This window comes from Arachis hypogaea, chromosome 11 (assembly GCF_003086295.3).
Source record: "Arachis hypogaea cultivar Tifrunner chromosome 11, arahy.Tifrunner.gnm2.J5K5, whole genome shotgun sequence".
Taxonomy (NCBI): domain Eukaryota; kingdom Viridiplantae; phylum Streptophyta; class Magnoliopsida; order Fabales; family Fabaceae; genus Arachis; species Arachis hypogaea.
In genome coordinates, this window is record NC_092046.1 from 144047076 (window position 1) to 144060173 (window position 13098).

Consider the following 13098-nt stretch of genomic DNA (forward strand, 5'->3'; position numbering starts at 1 on the left):
TGTAGTAATAATAAGTAGATAATAATTTATAATTATTTCAAAAATTTAACATTTATAGTTATATATATATAATATGTATAATCATATATTTATAATAACATAATTTTTATTTTTTATTATTTTTAGATCATTTTTTCCTAGTTAAATTTTTTATTCTCTAACTCGACCAGAATATTACATATATGAAAAATTAGTTTACAAATGTCTTGCGCAAAATATTTTTCATTATATATAATTTATTAAAAATATATTTTCTTAAATCCAAGAGTAAAATGTATTATTTTTTAGTAGCAATTTAATATGTTTTCTGATTTCAATATTATTATGCGATTATAATTATTTAACATATAAAAAATAATACATAATATATATATATATATATATATAATATATATATATTAAAATTATCATATTTTTATTATATAAAGGAAAGTTTTTATTCTAAAAAATTTAAAATAAATAAATACAAAAAAATCTGATTTTTATTCATTAAGATTAATTATTATGCAAGAATTTGTTTCTAATATTAAGAAATGTTATTAAAATGATATTTTAAACTATAACATAAAAATATAAAATAAATAAAGCTTCTTTTATATTACTTAACTAAAAATTAGATTATTATATTTAAAATTTATTAACTAATTACTTTACTAAATATATTATTATATAATCAAATTCTGACATTTGCATGTAACCACATAGTCCGTAGAATTATTTTAAAAATTTTGACAATAGTATCCCTAACCTCATTGCACCCAAATTTCGACGACGACAATGCTAAGATGGCCACTGAAAAGTTGAAGATGGAATTTTTAATTACTTATTCAACCCGTCCGACTTGGAACTCTAATCCTCTACATTTTTCCTCTGAACCCAAAACCGCAAGCTCGTCCGAGCAAACTCACTCATGAGTTGCCTCTTACCTAGTAAATCCTCCTGAATCCTGATCTGGCAAAAGATCCTCCCTTTCCATCACACTCTCACTTTTTCAACCCTTAATTGTTTCGGATTGTGAAATTACTTGACAAGTCATACAGTTTATTAACAACAATGCCCCAAACTTACAAACAGATTCACATATAATAACACGACAGAATAAATTAAAATAAAACATCACGCCACAATAACAAGAGACAGACGAGATACAACACGGCAAAACCCACAAAGAACACTGACAGAGGACAACTACGAGTGATCACTAGTGGTGTGGGCAGCGATCGAACGGGACAAAAATGATTAAGTGAGCTGAATTTTTAATGTGTGCCTGTCCTCATGCTTGACCAACGGAGGAAGCGAGAAACCGCGAAGCACATTCCTATGGCGTGACATTCTGAGACAAACAGTGAAGGTGCAAGGAAGACAGAAAGTAGCGGGTTGGGGAAGGCGAAATCGTTTTGGGCGCACAGACGATGCGGACCCGCCGGAAAAGACAGACGGTAGAGTATTTGGTAGACGCAATAGAACTTATTACGACATGACGACCATGCGGTATCGGTGGCATCGGCCGTGTCAGACTGTGGGGCTTTAGCTCTACTGTTCTTTTGGGGAGACTGCGTTCAGATGGTCACAGAGTGCATTAGAAAGGGAGATTAGCTATCAAAGGGGAACGGAGTGGGATTCATGGATTTGGGGCTTACATTCTAGATAATAAATTAATTACAAATTTCATCTAACATTTTTAGGTGGGCACGTCATCAACCTTCTCATCGGAAACGTGCTCCTGCAAGTCTAGCGTTATTTTATCAGTTGCAAAATCTTTCCATTGGCGATTCGGTATTACAAACGATATATATCTCAAGAGGTTTCATTACTTTGTTCGTTCTTATCGTTTCGCAAAATTTTGACTTTGGTCCTTAGTTTTTTCCTTTTTATTCGAGTTCTTGCACAAATTTAATTCTTAATTCGGGTGTCTATACTTTATTTTCCTTCTCATTGGGTCCGGTACCAGTTTCTTTTGTTTTAATTAGATGTTTTTACATTTAAGTCAACTGCTGTTAACAGAGACTTCATTGACAAAATAAATGAATGCAGGGAGCCAGGGACCCCATTAAAAGAAAAAAAAAAGTATACGGTCTTATTTGAAAAATTTCCAAACTACATGGCTCAATAGAGTAATTAAATTCTAAAAATATTTAGAACGTACATTGCTATGTCTTATTCTCTATTTTCATATTTTCATTGCATTTTTTAAAAGAATGTTAATTTTTCCTGTGGTTTCTATTGTTTCGCAAAATTTATAATTAACTCCCTGTTCTTTTTCTTTAAATCGAGTTCTTGTACCTACATTTTTTTTACTGAATTCCTACATTATTTTTCTTTTTATTTGGGTCTTTGTACTAATTTCTTTTTATTTCGGTCTCTAAAAAATTAAGACACTTATTGCTAACAAGGACCTATTTAAAAAAACAAAATTTGTTACAGATCTCAATTAAAAGATATAAAAAATATACGAATTTAATTAAAAATTATGCAATACTATACACACCAAAAGAATTATTAAACCTTAATATAATGCTTACATATTGCTAACATTTTTACTTCCATAAAAGAAACGGCCACATTGACATGGAAGTGTTGAATTTATTACCCCTTTTTTTTTTTTTTTTTGGTTTGAGTCCCCCAGTACCAAAATAACCCACCACCCACTCACAATAATTTAAGATACGGGGCCATAAAAGCTAAGTCCATTCATTTAATCCGTTCAACGGAATTCTTGTGCTGACCCGGAATCACCATTCCCCCATCAGCTTAGCTTCAATGTGGACCAACTTAGACCCGGCTTGCGACCTCTGCAAGCCGTTTAGTTACGTCAGCGAGCTGCTCCCCCAACCACCAGCAGATTTTCACGCGTCACTTGTGCAACGAATCAAAGAGCATATCTTCATCTTCAAATCTGTACGCTATAATTGCCCATAAAATGGTGGTTTAAAATATATGGAGATATCACAAGCGAGAAAGAAGAAGTAAAGAGCTCGCTGCTGATGGAAGCTGTAACGGTGACTGCTGATAATACAAAAAGGAGAGAGAGACAGAGAAATGCAGAACAAAGCAGAGAAGATGAAAACAATAGAGTGACAAAGGAAGCACGACCGAAGAAGGAGAAGAAGGTGGCAACGACAGTGATGGATTGAGAAAGAAGGAGGCTACGTCGAGAGAGAAAGGAAGAGGATTGAGGTGACGACGGTGGTGGAGGCCACGACGCAAGAGAACAGCCGCTTCTTTACCAATGGCGGCGGCGGGTGCTGCAAATGCGTCGAAGCAGTTCGTTACGACGTCGTTGTACATTGGGGATCTGAGGTCGATGAGAACCTCTACGATTTGTTCGACCAGGTCGGACAAGTGGTTTCGGTTTGTTTGCCTCCACCCTTTTCTCTAAATTATTTTTGTTTTGTTTTGTTTGTTTGAGTTTATTTTTTCTTTTTCTATGATTGTTGTATGAACAAATGGGGTGTTATTTAGTTAGGACTTTTAGTGCCATTGTGGAATCATTTCGAACCTTCACTCTTTGTCGTTAATTTTTGAAGCTGCAGATACAGTTTGTTTAGGAAGTTCTCCGGCTGTTGTTGCAGAACAAAAGCGACCCCTTGGATTTTTATGCTGAAAGAAGAGAAGAGAAAATGCTTAGTCCACAGATGGAGGCATTTGGTTTAGGCAGTGACTTGAACACTCGCTGATTTGTGTGTGAATGCTTGGTAAGAACAATGTCTTGAGATGAAGACTAATTCTTTGCGTTTTATGTTTTTGAAATAAGAAAAAATAGGTTGAAAGCAATCTTTTCTGATTGGGATTGTCCATGACTCCTTCAAAGGAAGATGTTAGTTTAATACTTTTATCTAATATCACAACCTAGAAGAATTCATTTTTGATAATTGGAATATGCAAAATAGATCTTTAGTTGTGGTTTCTAATTGTGGAACTTAGGTAAACTTAAATAGTAAAACTCAATTCAAAATCAATTGGTGAGTAAACATGTAAACTTTAGAATTGATACCCTTTCCGTATCCACTGCATCATTGTAGCTACAAGTTGTGGCTATTTGTATACGTTTCTTAACCAGAACTAATGAATGATCCAATTTGTATTGTTATTTTCAGTCCAATACTGATTATTTGGAAGAGGATCTGAAGTGTGTGACTATCGAAACCAAAAATTGGCTGAAATGCTCTTTATGTGCTTGCCAAAATGATTTCATCTCTGGGTTTATTATTGCCTTTTAATTTTCTAAAACTTTTCCTTACAAAGGAGCTAGAAGTAGATGGCATCCATGTTGTGTCTGTTGAAGTAGATCTCAATTCTCTTCTCTTTTGCTGGAAAACTTAGTTATTGTACAGTCATCTTTGACATAAATATTCATAGACTTAAATATAGCCTCTCAACTATGTTTATATATTTTTTGAAAGTTTATATAATTCTGCTTTGGCTTGCTGTTGAACATTGGAAAGTTACATTTTTATTTAAGATAAAATATAAGAAAACAGAAAAATTAATTGGACTCTTTTCTTTCCTACCTTTATTTTGTGTGTGTCCTACTATGTTGTTTTAATTGTGTTGTTTTACCTGAGATGACAGTTAGTACAATTGATTCTGGGACCAAAGCTTTTGAAATTTTGACCTTGCATGAGAATGATGATAGCACACAAATACATCATCTATTTCTCCTAACAATCATTAGGTACGAACATTACTTTTAATTGTGTTTCATTTGTTTCTCTTTTAATTTATGTAATTTTGAACCATAGATCAGTGATTCAGTGTTAGTGTTATTATTATTATGGGATTTTAAAAAATTAATGATTTTTATTTGAAATGCATAATGAATTTTATATTATCTTTAAACTTAAAGCAAGACATTTATTACTATTACCACCAAAAAGAACGTAATGATAATTATGTGCTAAAAACTCAGGGTGGTCAATTTGGTGTTAGTCTCAATCTTATAATGTTTGGTGTTTTCTTACTTCTTTTCTTATTGTATTTAGGCTTTTAGTAAATTTTAAAATATACTTATTCCAATAGTATTTAACTATTTATGTATGTGATGGCAAAGCATTGATTTAGTATATATATATATACTCTTAACCATGATTCTGAAAACCGAACCGGATCGGCCGGTTCAATCGGATTAACCGAGAACCAGTCACCTAGCCGATCCGAGTAAGGCCAAAAACCGTTTGGCAAAAACCGGTTAAAAAACCGGTCGAACCGGCGGTTAACCGTGAATCGATAAAACCGGTCGGTTTTTTAACGGTTTTCAAAATTATAATTAAAAAAAAAAGAAAATGGATCCTATAAATACCTAATTTCCCAATTCCCCTCCCTCAGAAAAAAACCCTAACCCACTGCGGCACTACCCCCTCCCCCTCTCTCTCTCTCAGCCACCAGCTCCTCTTCTCTCTCAGCCAGCAGCCACCGCCTCCGCCGTCGCCGACTCTTCTTGTCAGCCAGAGGGTGCCTCGCCGCCAGCAGTGACAAACAGAGGGTTAGCTCAAAGCTGTTGGCCATCCATTCTCTTCTCCTCCACGTCGTGGCCTTTACACTTGCAGATCGAAGCTCGTGGCCGTCTTCACTACATCGTCTTCGTCTTCTTCGTTGTGGACTTGCAGATCGAAGTGTGGGCAGTTGGATTCCTCCATCGTCTTCGTCTTCTTTATCGTGGACTTGCTCGATCCTCGTCTCTGTCTCGTCGTTCCTCCCTTGCCGGTAGTTGAGTTTCGTTCTTTCCTCGCCGCCTGTTTTGCCCTTCCTTGATGTCAGATTGATTCCTCTGTCGTCTGTAACTCTGCTTCATTTTTTTTCTTTGTTAATTTCTATGAATTTGAGTTTTTGTATTTTAATGATTCAAATCTATGTTGCTTCAATTTATGGTTGCTTATTTTATTAATTTTATTGAGGTACTGAAATCTGATTCTTGGTTGCTGTTTCTTTTACTCCTGAGTTAGTGTTGATGGTGGTATGATGGCCGAGTTTGGATTAATGGTATAATTTTTGTCTCTGGATTCTGATTTTTTCTATTTTTGAATTATAAAAAATTATTTTGAAAGATTTTCTTGTTTTATACTTTTGTTGCTGATTGATGAGGATTGCTGATTTCTTGCAAGGGGAGAATAGGCTTGTTGCTGCCTCTGTGTTAAACTGTTAAGTGTGTTAAGTTTTTGGTTTTTATAATTTTTATGAAATTGGAATAATTGTTGATGGTTGATTTTAGGAAATCTGGCATAATTTTGTTATGGTGCTTTACTGCTCTCTTGAATTTTGATAAATTTTGATGATAGTTGGCGTTATGTTAAATTTTCTAAATAATTTTATTAATGATTGATGATATTTTTAAATATTTGAGATTATATATTTAAATTTTAATAATTTTATTTAATATTTAATTAAACCGGTTGAACCTCGGTCGAACCATTGAACCAGTGAACCAGTTACTCTATCGGTTTATTGACCGGTCCGGTTCTCGTAACCTTGCTCTTAACAATAAGTACTCAAGGTGCTAAGGAGATAGATTCCTTCATATGCATTTATGCAGTATGCTTTTGTTTGTGTGAAGAAGAATCATTATATGAGTTCATAATAACTGTATTGCTTCAAAAGAAAATCATCCCTTCTAAACTAAAAATTTTCATTTGGCTTTTTTACTACAAACAGAGGAGAAACTGATTCTGGAAAATGCAGCTTTTAGGATTCTAATTGCTTTTGCTTGCCCCAATAAACTTGAAAATAAAACATGGTGTTTTAACAATACAAGACAACATCTTTGTTTTAGAAGTTAGAAAATTTTTCATTTCAAATTTACTGTCTTTTGTGGGATTTAACTATACCATATGTCCTTATCCTTTTTAACGATAGAATTGTCTTTTTAACTAAGCATGTCTTCTTGAGTAGGCGTTCCTATGGTTTCTGTTTAAACTATATTGTTGGGATAAATAAATAAATAAATATGCATTGCAGCTATTCTGTTTGTGTTTAGTAGAAGTATCCATATGCTAGCTGATTTTTCTTTCAATCATTTTATATTTAAGGCTTCAATTCAATTTCCATGTTATTTTACTAATAGTTAAAATACAGATAAAATGCTTAGGATAAAATATTCAATTCAATAACTCTATACAAGGAACACTTAGGATCACAGAAAAGACATTTTGGATTTTATATGTGCTTCTGAATCTTCTACTTGTTGAATTGCTTGTGTTGTAATATCATAGATTGGGATTGATGATGCTGGAACTGGACCTTGAAATTTTGATTGGATTTTTAGATCTGAGATTTGAAATTCTGCTTGCTCTGTAGATTCTGTTGAGTCTTCTTGTTGTTGCTGTGGCTGAACATGAAAATCAAAAGTGGTTGTAGTTGAGCAGTTTGTTGTTGAAGTCCCTGATGAACCTGAACCTTGATTTGCAAATTGTTTTTCATAAAATTTTGCCAAGGATAAAGCACAGAAAAGAGATTTGGATTTTCAATGAGAACTTCTCTGTGAATCTGGATCTGTAGCCCATTGTGAATTCTGGGTTATTTAGACGTCCACATGGAATGTATTTTAGTGCCAAAGATAAAGAAGAGATGATGTCGATGATCTATAACTGGCCAGCTCCCGAGGCATTGCATTAATCTTGTTTATGGCAGCATCCTTTTCTTTTGTTTATTAAAGGGAAAACTCTTTTCCTTGATGTTTCTTGGTACATTTGATGATCTATACCTTTTTCATTTTTCATCTTGCACCTTTTTGCAGGTAGATATGATTATGATTGTCTTGACAAACGGTAGTCGAATCCTTGGCTTAGGTGACCTTGGAGTTCAGGGCATTGGAATACCAATAGGAAAACTTGACATTTATGTTGCTGCTGCCGGTATCAGCCCGCAAAGAGTATGCTTTCTTTTCTCCGTTTATCTATTTGCTTCCTACCTCTTTTCTCTAGCTCAGTTTTGTTTCACGGTGACCCATGCTTGGGACTAAAATTATTATCAATGCATACTAGTGGATAGGATTACTATCCATGCTAAGATACCTTCGGACATATAATTTACTAATATACTTTATTTAATTATTTCAGTTTTATTACCTTCTGTGATAGGTGTCATTTACAAAGGGGCTTGACTATCTTAAGTTCGTTTTGACTTCATTAAGATCATCTACTAGGTAAAAACCAGTAACTTTTTCTAAGTTGTTATATGTTAAATTTCTTAATGTGGCAGATACTTCCAGTTATGCTAGATGTTGGAACCAGCAATCAAAAGCTACTTGAAGATCGTCTTTGTGAGTAAAATGTTTCCCCGCCAGATCTTTGTTTTCTTGTTTAAAGCTTTCATTTGTTGATTAGTTTATCCTTACTTTGCAATTATATTTAGAAACTGCTAAGACCATACCAAAAGCTAGCATGTGAATTAATCTTAGTTGATCTTGTTAAAGGTATTGGTGACTGTTCTTATGCCATTTTCATGTGATAGATTTAGGACTTCGACAACCAAGGTTGGAAGGTGAAGAGTATCTATCAATTGTGGATGAATTCATGGAAGCTGTTCATGCTCGATGGCCTAAGGCCATTGTGCAGGTTTCTTCTTTCTTTCTTTTTATTCTTTTGGGCACATACCTGTTATCAATTGTATAATTAGATGGTTGTGATAATTTCTTCAGTTTGAGGATTTCCAAATGAAGTGGGCTTTTGAAACTTTGGAACGATATCATAAAAGGTTTTGCATGTTTAATGATGATTACAGGTGAGAAAATGATTTAAGACTTCTATTAATCAAGAAAATCTTGAAGGTTGTTATCTACTGGACTGTTTTATTGAAGTAACTACTGAAATTTAATTTTTCCTTCATGTCCTTCAGGGCACTGCTGGTGTTGCTCTTGCTGGAATATTGGGATCTGTAAGAGCCCAAGGTCGGCCATTGTCTAATTTTCTAAACCAAAGGATAGTTGTGGTTGGAGCTGGGAGGTAATTGCAGAACTTATTATGATCAACCTTAATATTGGGTGTCTGATTTCATTTTGTTGTTTCATCACATTCATTATAGATTAGCTACTTTGTGCCAAGAACATTTCTTCCCTAGCTTGCAGTGCAGGGCTTGGTGTTCTGAAAATGGCCATCCAGGCAGTTTCAAAGATGGCAGGGTGCAGTGAAACAGCTGCCAAAAGTCAATTCTTTTTGATTGATAAAGATGTATGCTTTCACATATTTACTAGCTTTGTCAGTTCTTTAAGTTGTAATGCTTGAAACTATAACTGTTTACGATCGTAACTACACGAAGATACCCAATTCTGATTTTGATTGATCTTCTTGTAATGCTATATTATTTGTACTCTTTTTTTCCCATCATATTGTTTGTCTTGATATGACTTAATATAAAATGCTGGAATTATAAAATAAATAAATGTGTGCAATCAAGTGTTGGATGCTGCTGTTTTGAATTTGTATTTATTTGCATTAATCCTGATGACAATGCCATTTCTGTATGCAGGGTCTTGTCACAACTGATAGGAATAATCTAGATCCAGCTGCAGCTCCATTTGCTAAAAACCCAAGAGACCTAGAAGGGCTCACTGAGGGTGCTAGTATAATTGAAGTGGTAAATTTAAAGGGTTAATTGAGCAAAACTCTTGTGTCAAGGGTTATGTTATGATATTGAAAACAATTATTTTGGTATAAGATTACTTAACCATCTACCTATGGTGATGCTGATCTTGAGGGTTCACGCATAGTCATATTCATACATCAAAATTGATTGTTGAACATATTGATGTTTAGGTGAAGAAGGTTAGACCACATGTTCTCCTTGGTTTGTCTGGGGTTGGTGGCATTTTCAATGAGGAGGTAATTATCTTGTACAATTCCACTTATATCATGTCCTATCCATGAGTGAACTATATTAATAATATTTTTTTATTGATACGTTAGAATGCTTGGTGTTCTGTATGTGTTATTCAGCAATTTCTTGTTTTAATAATTGTGATTAAACTCAGGTGCTTAAGGCAATGAAAGAATCTGTTTCAACAAAACCTGCCATCTTTGCCATGTCTAGCCCTACCATGAATGGTTTGTCTGCACAAGGCTTAATAAACTCTCACAATTTATTAATGTAATGACTGTTTTTAATTTTGACATTGTCGTTGGTGTGACCTGGACAGCTGAGTGCACTGCTATTGATGCTTTTAAGCATGCCGGAGGAGATATCGTATTTGGAAGTGGAAGCCCTTTCGAAAATGTAGATCTTGGTAATTAGCTCTCATTGGTTTTGAGTTGAGGCTTCTTGTCTACTTTACATTTTTTCTTGGCTGTGAAGAAACGTCTGATTAAAATTTTATGCAGGTAATGGAAAAGTGGGTCATGTAAATCAGGCCAACAACATGTATTTGTTCCTAGGGTAGGACATGCTTTCAGCTTTCTTGTGTCTTATAAATTTTCATGATCATTCTTTATGATTGGAAATATTGATTTAGTCTCTTATTTTAAACTTTCCATTTAAGAATCGGTCTAGGATCAATTTGTCAGGTGCTCGGCTAATAACAGATGGAATGTTGCAGGCTGCTGCTGAATGGTATGCACATGTTAATGTGGACTACTTTTATTGGCAAAATCTCTTTATTTGATATTTATAGTGTTGCATTCTAGAATTCGCTAAGCTGCTAAAACCTAAAGCGGTTAAGCATATTGTCCTTGTTTTACATGCTCAAACATTTATCTGTTCGCATTTCTTTGATGGATCAAATCAAATACTACCATATAGGTGTTCAAAACCGATCAATCGAACCAACAAAACCGATCAATCGAACCAACAAAACGAGAACCAAATTAATCGAAAAAATCATGTTTTGTTGTTTTTTATACGGTTCGGTTCGGTTTTCGGTTCTGACACTGAAAATCCTAATCGAACCAAAACGAACCGATAACTAAAAAACCATAAAAAACCCATTAGTTAACCCAACCCACTAGGCAGCCCAAAAGTCCATTACCCCACGGCCCATGCCCCCACCCCCATCAGATAACCTAGCTTCTTCATTACCCCACCCCCACATCTCTCCGCAGCCAAAACTCTCAAAAAAACAAATTTTCAAACAGAACTACAAATTACCAAAGCTGCAAAAACAAATTAGAAAGAAAAGAACCAAAAATCATATAGCAAAATAAAAATAGAACCAATTATTAAAACAGAACTAAGAATAACTAATTAGATCAAAAAATTTAGAACAAATAATTTACCTGAAAACTAAGAGACATCCCCATTCTAGATGCAGAGGAACGGCTACTGCGATGACTACAACGCGAGAACGACAGTGGCTACGAACTCGCGAAGGACGACAGGGAGAGAGAACATCTACGCCGAAGGGAGAGGGAGAGAAAAGACCCGCACCTTTACAGCGGCGAAGGGAAGGGGTTTTGGGCGCGGAGAGGTGGTGAGAGCTCAGAGGATTAGAGACTAGAGAGAGGCTAAGCGGAGTTAGGGTTACTGGTGAGAGGGGGGTGAGAGGGGTTGGGATGCGCTATTCGACGCGGCTGAGAGGGGCTATTCAGCAAGGCTGGGAGGTGTTGTTCGGCGGGGATGGGACGGGCTGCTGGGTGGGAGGTCAGGGTAATGGGGTTTTTTTGAGAGTTTTGGTTGCGGGGAGATGTGAGGGTGGGGTAATGGGGAAGCTAGGTTATCTGATGGGGGTGGGGACGTGGGGTAATGGGCTTTTGGGCTGCTTTGTGAGTTGCGTTAACTAATGGTTTTTTTTAGTTACGGTTCGGTTTTTGGTTCTGTCACTGAAAACCCTAACCAAACCAAACCAAACCGATAACTAAAAAAAATCCATTAGTTAGCCCAATCCACTAGGCAGCCCAAAAGCCCATTACCCCACGTCCCCATTACCCCACCCCCACATCTCCCCGCAGCCAAAACTCTCAAAGAAACCCCATTACCCTGACCTCCCAGCAGCCCCTTCCATCCCCGCCGAACAGCGCCTCCCAGCCCCGCCGAATTGCGCATCCCATCCCCTCCCACCAATAACCCTAACTCCGCTTAGCCTCTCTCTAGTCTCCAATCCTCTAAGCTCTCACCACCTATCAGCGCCGAAAACTCCTCCCCCTTCCCCGCTTTCAATGCCGTCGGACAGCACCATTGCGGCGGTGCGGCTCATTTCTCTCCTCCCTTCGTCGTAGCAGTTCTCTCTCCCCGTCGTCGTCCATGCACCAGAGCCGTCGTTCGTCGTCCTTCGCGTGTTCGTAGCCACTGTCGTCCTTGTGTTGTTGTAGTCATCGCAGTAGCCATTCCACTGCATCTAGAATGGGGATGCCTCTTAGTTTTCAGGTAAATTATTTGTTTTAATTTTTTTATCTAATTAGTTGTTCTTTGTTCTGTTTTAATAATTAGTTCTATTTTTATTTTGCTATATGATTTTTGGTTTCGGATTTTTGGTTCTGTTCTTTCTAATTTGTTCTTGCAGCTTTGGCAATTTGTGGTTCTGTTTGAACATTTCTGTCTGAAAATTTGTTCTGTGTTCTTATTTTTATTATCTAAGTTTATAGTGTTCTCTGTTTTAATTATTTAATTTGAGTTTGTGGTTTGGTGTTCTAATTTCTGTTATTTTAATTTTAGTGTTGTTCTAATTTATGACTTATTTTTTGTAAGGCAAAGATGACTATAATTTTACATTGTCCTGTTTTATGATGAAAGCCGAATCATTTTCTTGATTTTTTATCATGACAGGTATAAAATACATCCAGAGATAAGCAAATCCTCTTCACTGCATGTTGATGACAATAAAGTACAGAATAGGAGCCAATAACGTATATTTGATGGATTGCTGCTGGTTTTTGACTTGTTTATTTCATTGTTGTTGCCTTACTGGTTGTTCTCTTGAATTTTTGACTTGTTTATCAGCAGTCCTTTTGTCAGCCTTTTTCAGAGTTTTGCTCAAGTCCCTTAATTTCAGTCAGAATTTACCTGAAATCACAGAAAAACACACAAACTCATAGTAAAGTCCAAAAATGTGAATTTAACATAAAAACTAATGAAAACATCCCTAAAAGTAGCTCAAACTTACTAAAAACTATATAAAAACAATGCCAAAAAGCGTATAAATTATCCACTCATCACAACACCAAACTTAAATTGTTGCTT

The 13098-nt window shown here is 35.6% G+C and overlaps 1 pseudogene; it reads left to right on the forward strand.

Moving 5' to 3' along the window:
• Positions 1-5322: 5322 nt before the first annotated feature.
• LOC112723234 (NAD-dependent malic enzyme 2, mitochondrial-like) lies at positions 5323-12875 on the forward strand (annotated as a pseudogene).
• The last annotated feature ends 223 nt before the right edge of the window (positions 12876-13098 follow it).